Here is a 7,549-nt window from a genome sequence, read left to right on the forward strand (position 1 = left end):
CTCAGCCAGGCTTCATCAGCACTTTTTAAATGAAGATTATTTTCTTTATATAAAAGAAGAAGAAAAAATAATAATAAAAAGAAAATCCTTCCCACTGCTAGGAAAGAAAACTGTCTGTCCATCTCCAGGAACTAACAAACTAAAAGTTCAGTTTATTGGCATTTCAGATACAAAGGTCTGCTCACTTTTGAGCCAACACAGAATAATCCCTGCTCTGAAGCCCTCAGTTTATGCAGAGACCAGAATCTCCAGAGCTGCTGAGTTCAAATGAGGCTGAATTCTCCTTCTTGGATGATTCAAATCAGTGCCACCATGACTGAGGGAAACGTAGGAGCTCCAAAGCCCCCCTCTCCCCCCCCAAACACATCAGAATAAATGATATTTTCAGATCAAACAGGACACACCAGGTTGTTTTCAGCCTGTCTGGCCTGAGCCTGGCAGGATCAAAGGCAGCTGCTCTGAGGTTCACCCTTACAGCCAAATTTTATTTCTGAGCCTGTGGACAAAACCCATTCACAGCATCCAAAAGAGATAAAAAGAAGGATCTGCCCATCTCCTGGGGCATCTGAGTGAGTTCTACTGCTCCAGGTCAGGCCTGACACATCCATGGGTGTGCTTTGTTCTGCACACCCAGGAAAAAAAAAAAAAAGATAAAACCAGTTACTCTTGTTAAATTAACTCCTTGTCTTTAATCAAAGCTTCTTTTAATGACTCCAACTGCTCCCCCAAGTCTTCCTGAGGGTACCAGCCTGTCTGCTTCATAAAGAGCTTTTGACTCACAAATAACAACTTTCTTCACCAAAGAAAGAGTGATCATGGTGGACTAAACATAATTAAGGCGCAATGAATAATTAACAGACCTAGAAATGCCTTTAAAGAGACTTAAGAAGCAAAGCAAAACCCTTTCAAATGAGAGGAAAACATTGTGCCTCACCAAGCTGCCATGCTGGGCCCGGGAAAAAGAAGTGGGCTAATGAGAGCAAGTGAGCACATTTAGCCAGTTCAGCTCTGCCTCCCTGCTGCAAGCCTCCCTGGCACGCAATCAACAGCAGCCTGGGCCCTGCTGAGCCTGCCAGGGGCACAGCACCCCCAGCCCAGCTGCAGCATCCGTGCCAGGCTCAGGGAAGGAAGGCAACAGCGCAGCTTTGTCCCTGCTCTTCTCAAAAGCCATTTTTCCTGGTTTTACCCAAGCCCCCGCCCGCCAGGGGAGTTGGTGACACGTAACAGGGGCACAAGGTGTTGCACCTTGTCAGCAAAACAGCCACAAAAGCACAGGGAGCTGATGGAAATGGGCTCTGCAGGGGGATTGGGTGTTCAGCTGCTGTCCCTGCACTGGGGAGGCTCCTCAGCACAGAACAGATGGGGTGAATCAGCCTCCCAGACCTCCTGGCTGAGAGGGGACAGCCTCATCAGCAGGGCAGCGGCTGTGTCTCCTGCCTGTCCGGGATTTGGTGGCCAGAGGTGCCTCTGGACTCCTGACTCTGCACGAACAGGCTGCTTTCCCACCCCACGAGACTTCATCCCCTCCCCTCCATTACCCCACACCCCCTTCCAGAGAATTCCCTGCTGGAAGGGCTGCCCTGAGCCCCTTTGGGGCAATGCCACAGCCCAGCTCATCCTGGGGACAGAAGCTGCATCACCTTTTTACCCCGAGTCTGGGAGCCTTGGGATGGGGAATATCACAGGGATATTTAGGGTGACCAGTTCCTGCCCACAGCTTGCCACACTGCTGTTCAAATAGGCAGGGCCCAGGGACACATAAAGCTGTGCCTGTGGCTTCAGGACAGCAGGACAGAGGAGCCAGGCACTACTCAGATCCTTTTTCCCATGGCTGATCTTGTGGGCTTTTAATGCTGCACACTGGGAGAAAAATAAATCAGCAGAGTCCAAGTGTCCTCATGGCTGTTTCTGCTTCCTATCTGTATCCAGCTGCTCCATAAACCCTTCTGAACTGTGTGCAGGGCAGATGTAAAGGGCTGCAAACATCACCTGGGAGAAAATCAGGTCACAGCCTCAGCCTTTGTCACTGCATCAAATGTTTCATAACAACCATTGTCAATATTTATTTAATAGTGCAGCCACAAAGCCGATTGTTCATTCAGGCCATGTGAAAAAAGCAAGAACAGTCCAAACTGACATCAGCCAGAAATGTAATCTCGTCCCCAAGTGCTAACAGCAACACAGAGAATCTCTGAGCAGCTCCTGAGTGTGAGTTCAGAGAGCTCTGTCAGATCACCAGCTGGAAAATGTACAAAGCTTCAGAGGGAAACCCAGGAGCTGCAAATCTGATTGAACAAGACAGGTTATGAGCTGGGAGCTCGTCTGTGTGAAGAAATGGGCAGTCAGTGCCAGTCTAAACAAATATGTACATCTCTCTCTCTGAACACCTCCCTCCCCCTGGGACAGCTCCAGTCAAAAACAAAAGTGACTTTGATCTGGCATAATTCTTCGAGTTTGCTAGGAAAAAAATCCCCCAGCAAGATGGCAAAGCGGCTGCTGTGGGTCCTGCAGAGGGACTTGGCACGGCAGTGACTGTGCTCACAGCGGGGCCAGCTCTGGGGGTGACAGGAACGTGGCATGACGAGCTCTGGGGAGCGGGGTAAACCCACCCTGGATCAAACCCACGGCGTGAGACGAGCCCATGACACGAAATGGTGATGATTCCGTGATATTAAAGAGCTAAACTCCTGCCTCTGCCTCCCTCTGGGCCGTGGGCTGTGTTCCCTGCCAGGGAATCGCTGGGATAATGATGAAGAATGTGAGGGTTTGACCCAGAACAGAAGTGGGAATGGGCCCCAGAAGCCGACCCCACTGAGGGGGCTGGCTGAGAGCAGAGACAGCGGGGAAATGTTGGTGCCTTTGTGTCACTGAACACCCACCTGGCACCGCTCTGCTCTGACTGCCAGTGCAGGAGCAGGGGCTCAGCCTCTGCAGGCTGCAGCCTGGGTGCCAAAGTCACACCAAATTAACCTCGGGGACGCAGATTTATGATTGAATTATTGCGGCTGGCATTTTACTGCGCTGCAGTAATTGAGTTTGTGCGTGTTCCCAGCTGGTGGCAGATGCTCCGGGTCACATTCCTTCATCATGTTTACATCAAAATGCCTACCTGGAGCTTGCTGGGAGGGCAGATTATGCAGGCAGTGATTTGCTGGGGCTCAGGTAGTGCCTGGTAACCTGTTTAGCTCTGCCTTTGTGTCTGAGCCCCCCTAGCAAAGGGAATATTCAGCTCCTTGGCAGTTCCAGGTTGTCTGGGAAGGAACACGTCTGATTGCCTTTGTGATAAACAAGCCCTAAATCACTTCAAAGTTGAGGCCAGAATCACTGGGGAAGATTACAGACAGTGAAATAGTAGGGACTGGAAAGTGATTCAGAGATACCAGGGAAAATCACAGTAAATTCTACCTCCTTCTTAATTAAAAAAAAAAGCAAAAGGAAGTTTTCCATGAGCAGACTGAGATGCTGCTCTCCACCCAGCCAGCCTGACAGAGCTGGGAACAGGCATTTAAACCCCAAAGCCTTGGGGGAAAGCTGTCACCCTGTGGGTGACGTCCCAGGGGGTTCATCCCAGCACATCCTTGTGCTGCAGGGGAAGGCAGAAGTGTGTTTAGGGAGGAGGAGCTGCATGGGGCTGCACGTGCTCGCTGACGGGTTTAACTCATTGGCAGGAAAGCTGTTTTTGCAGCAAGGCTCATCCTCCAGCTGCCTAAGTATCCAAAATTCTCAAATCCATGCTGATGTTTGAGGCACCATTTGAAATTTCCCCCTCAGACTACAAACACGGTGAGGCCAAGGCATGGCCCAGATTTTCCAAGTGAATTCCAGGGCTGGGCACCCTGCTGTCCTAGATGGGCTCTGAAAAAGGTTGGAAAATGTGATCTTGGAGGTCTTTCCCAACATTAATGATTCCGTGGGGCCAAGGAGATGCAGCAGCAAGCCCCACGAGCTGCTCCCAGACTCCCAAAATGACCTCAAAAGCAGCACTTTCCAAGCTCACCAGATTTCTGAGGAATTCCGCTTTTTCTCTGGTTTTTTCTCTTTCTCTCATGGTGGTTGTTGATTTTTCCCTGTCACTTTTTAATGTCTGAGTGGGCTCATGTCCTGTGGCATTTTCCAGCATTCCCTGGAGCAGAACACGACCGTGCTCAGCCAAAAGGAGCAACACATTGGGCAGCAAACAGCCCTCAGCTCTCCCGGGAGAAATCCTGCTGGGGGTTACAAAACAAGGACTTAAACAAAATAAAGGCAGGGCAGCCTCAGCAAAACCTTTTGGCAGACTGGAGTTTTTTCCAAGGCGAGAAAATTAATTCCCTGAACTCCTCATAAGGATTTTTTCCTGCTTGGAGCAGATATTAAGAGTTTGCCCAAAGAACAGCAATAAAATCTTGCTGGTGGTAAGAACACTGCTCTGCCTTGCTGAGGAACAGGCTGGTGCTGAAGAGCAGTGAAAGTGCCATGGAACGAGGCCAGAAATGCCCCAAACCTCAATTCTGTCAAAGCTGAATTTTTTCAGTGTCCACAATGTTTCTCTTTTATTTCTAAAGTAATAGCCCTGCAGCACAGCAGCAAACAAAGGCTCATTTTAGCCCTTATTGCAGCTAATTACTGCACCCCCTGATTGCTGACCCTGCCTAATGCTCCTTTCTGGAATTGCTCCAGATGGACTTGGAGTCTTTAATGGGATATTTTCTAACCAGCGAGGCTGGTGGGGGTTATTTATTTATTTTTATTCAGAAGAAATTCCCTCCAGGACGGGGGGTTCAGTCACATTCTCTGGGTTTTCTCCGGGATGATTTGGAAGTGATCTCTGATATTTTTTTTAAGGGAAATTCAGAGCAATGTGTTCCAGGGATGGTTTTCTGTTCCTCCCAGCACGCTGCTGCCACTCCTTGCCACAAAAAGAGCTCTTCAGACTTACAGATTCCGTGATTCCATGACCTCCCAAACCCAGGCTGAGCAGCAGATTCATGGCTCTCAACCTCTGAGGTGCCCTGTTGTTCTTACAGGAGGGATATAAATATTTTCCTGGGCTTTGTTTGGGTACAAAAGATTTTTCCCAAGGCCACAGAGGGTGTGAGGAGCACTGAAGTGCCAAAAGGAGAGCCTGAACTGTGGAATCTCCTCCCCAAACTGCCCCCACAGAGCTGAACTCCACCTCTCACCTCCAAGAACCTCAGGCTTTAAAAACAATCACTTTTGGGCTTGGGTTTGTGGGGATTTTTTCCCAAATAAGAGAACGAGGCCAGTAGCAAATTGCACAAGAGAAGGGTTTCCTGCTGTGCTCTGAGCCAGAAGAGAGGAAAGCAGCAGCTGATCAAAAGATGTTGAACTTGCTGGGGATGAGACGCCTGCTAGGAGGAAACAGCAAGTGCTCCTTGATTCCCAGTCAGGCCCCTTTTCCCCATTATTCTAATGGAAGTGGAGCTCACACCTGCGTGCACTGATAGAACTGGGTGGGGAGCTGCTTTCTGAAGTGACAGCGTGGTTTGATTTCAAAGCAAGGGGACAAGACCCCTCCCCGGAGCTGGGGAGTAGCGCAGGGAAGGGCTGGGTAGCCCGGGCAGGGAGCAGCCCGAGCAGGGCAATTCTGCCAGGCTCTGGAAAGGCTGAGAGGAGCCAGGCACGTCTCACACTGACGTCTGACACAGCACAGAGCCTACAACCACCTCCTTGCAAGGAAAAGAAACACAGAATTCACTATTCCTTCTTACATTAAAATCACTCCCTCCTACATTCACATCATTGCTGTCAGAAACATCTTGATTTTCCACACCTAAGGGGCTATGGAAAAAAACAAGCATTTCTGCTAAAAATAAGGGTTTCTTTTTCCCCACAAGCTGTATTTATTCAGATCTCCTTTCCTCTAAAACGCAGCATTATTTTAATTTTAATTTAATCCCGTATCTGCATAATTGCAGCACTGCCAAACAAACAAATCACAGTCACTGGGAAGCAGGAGCAATGCAAAACGTGGATTTAACTGACTTCATTTCCAAACATTTTCCTGTGAACGTTCCCCCACAGAAGAGCTGCACTTCTCACTGAGATGTCCACGTTTTGATCACGACAAGCATCTCCCCTTCAAACAAATTTTACATCAGAAAATTTATATTATAGTCAGATCCCGCACTGAGAGCACTTAGGAAATCAATCCAGCCCCAGCTTTCACCCCTTGTGAAACCATCCCCTGGTTCTGGTGATTTATTTGCTCCGAGTTTCTTTGTGTGCTGTTTGTGGAGAACACCGGGTCTTAAAAGTCACACCCTGTGTCTTAAAAGTCACATCCATTTCCCATGGATGTCTTGGATAGAAATGATGGAAAGGGAACGCGGGCAGCCCAGATGACACCCCAGGATTTACAGAGCACGGGGTGACTCCAGCAGGGATCAGGGGGTGCAATGACATCAGCTTTAAGGGACCTTAAATTTCCCCCTCCAATTTTCCATCTTAACCAAGGGACCAACCCAAACCATCCTGGGATTCTCTGAGGGTTTTGAAGGGAAATTGATTTGAAAATATCCTCGTGGTTCAGGCTGTCTGGAACTGCTACAGCACAGAGAAGTTCAGGGCAGCACTCCAGAGTCATTCCACAGAATTCCCTGGCAAAATCAGCAACACCACCCTGCTCACCCAAGCAGCTCTGGGTACCTTAAAAACACAATTTTTGAGGCATAAAGGTCAATGATTTTGATCTTTTTGAATCCAAACAAGCTGTTCAGGAGGTTTCTGGCCTGCTGCTGCTCCCATGCCCTGCCAGGAGCTGCCTTGGCTGTGAACTTTGGCAGCCCTTGGGTAAGAACATGAGATAATCAGCAGCAGATTTATCAGCAGGGACAAAAGACTGAAATGGAGTTGAAAAAGGGGGAAAAAAAAAGTGGGGGGATGGAGATCTACGAATAATTTTAGAAATAAGCTGCAAGTTGCACAGTCACAAAGCGGAGGCTGGAATGCACTTTTCCAGAGTTTGTAAAGACTCATTTAATTTCTATAGAAACTGAGCAGCAAACAGGTAATTTTCTCTGCAAATTGCTTCTATCACCTCTGGAATGCTTTGCAAGAGCAATGTATTTCCCTCGTGTCTTCTTAATCCCCTGTTATTTTCATTATAAATTTAATTAAGCTCTTGTAGAGAACATTCCATGACATAAGAGCTGAGTTTTGTTTTTCTGCTGCAGCGGGGACAGAAAGGAGCTGCTGAATTATGTGGCAATTGGATTGCTTTTTTTCTGGGTAAATATTTCAAATGACACCGAGCAGGGGAGACATTTGCTGAATCAATACAGCTGAAGCTGAGGGAAGGAGCTGCACAGGAAGGACTGAGCTTCCCAAGAATTCTTTCCAGCCAGGCCTCTCCTCCTTGGGCAAAATTAGGGAGCATCAAGAGCAGGTAAATCAGGGAAATGCCAGGCTTTTAATGCCCCACACAGCTGGGGAAAGGAAGGAAGGAAACTGAGGAGATGCTGGCACAGAGGATGGGAATTCACTCCGTGTTATTTGATGGGCACAAGCTACACAGATCCTTCACTGCAGTTACAGCAGCCTCTAATCC

The sequence above is a fragment of the Corvus cornix genome, chromosome 24 (assembly GCF_000738735.6).
Source record: "Corvus cornix cornix isolate S_Up_H32 chromosome 24, ASM73873v5, whole genome shotgun sequence".
Taxonomy (NCBI): domain Eukaryota; kingdom Metazoa; phylum Chordata; class Aves; order Passeriformes; family Corvidae; genus Corvus; species Corvus cornix.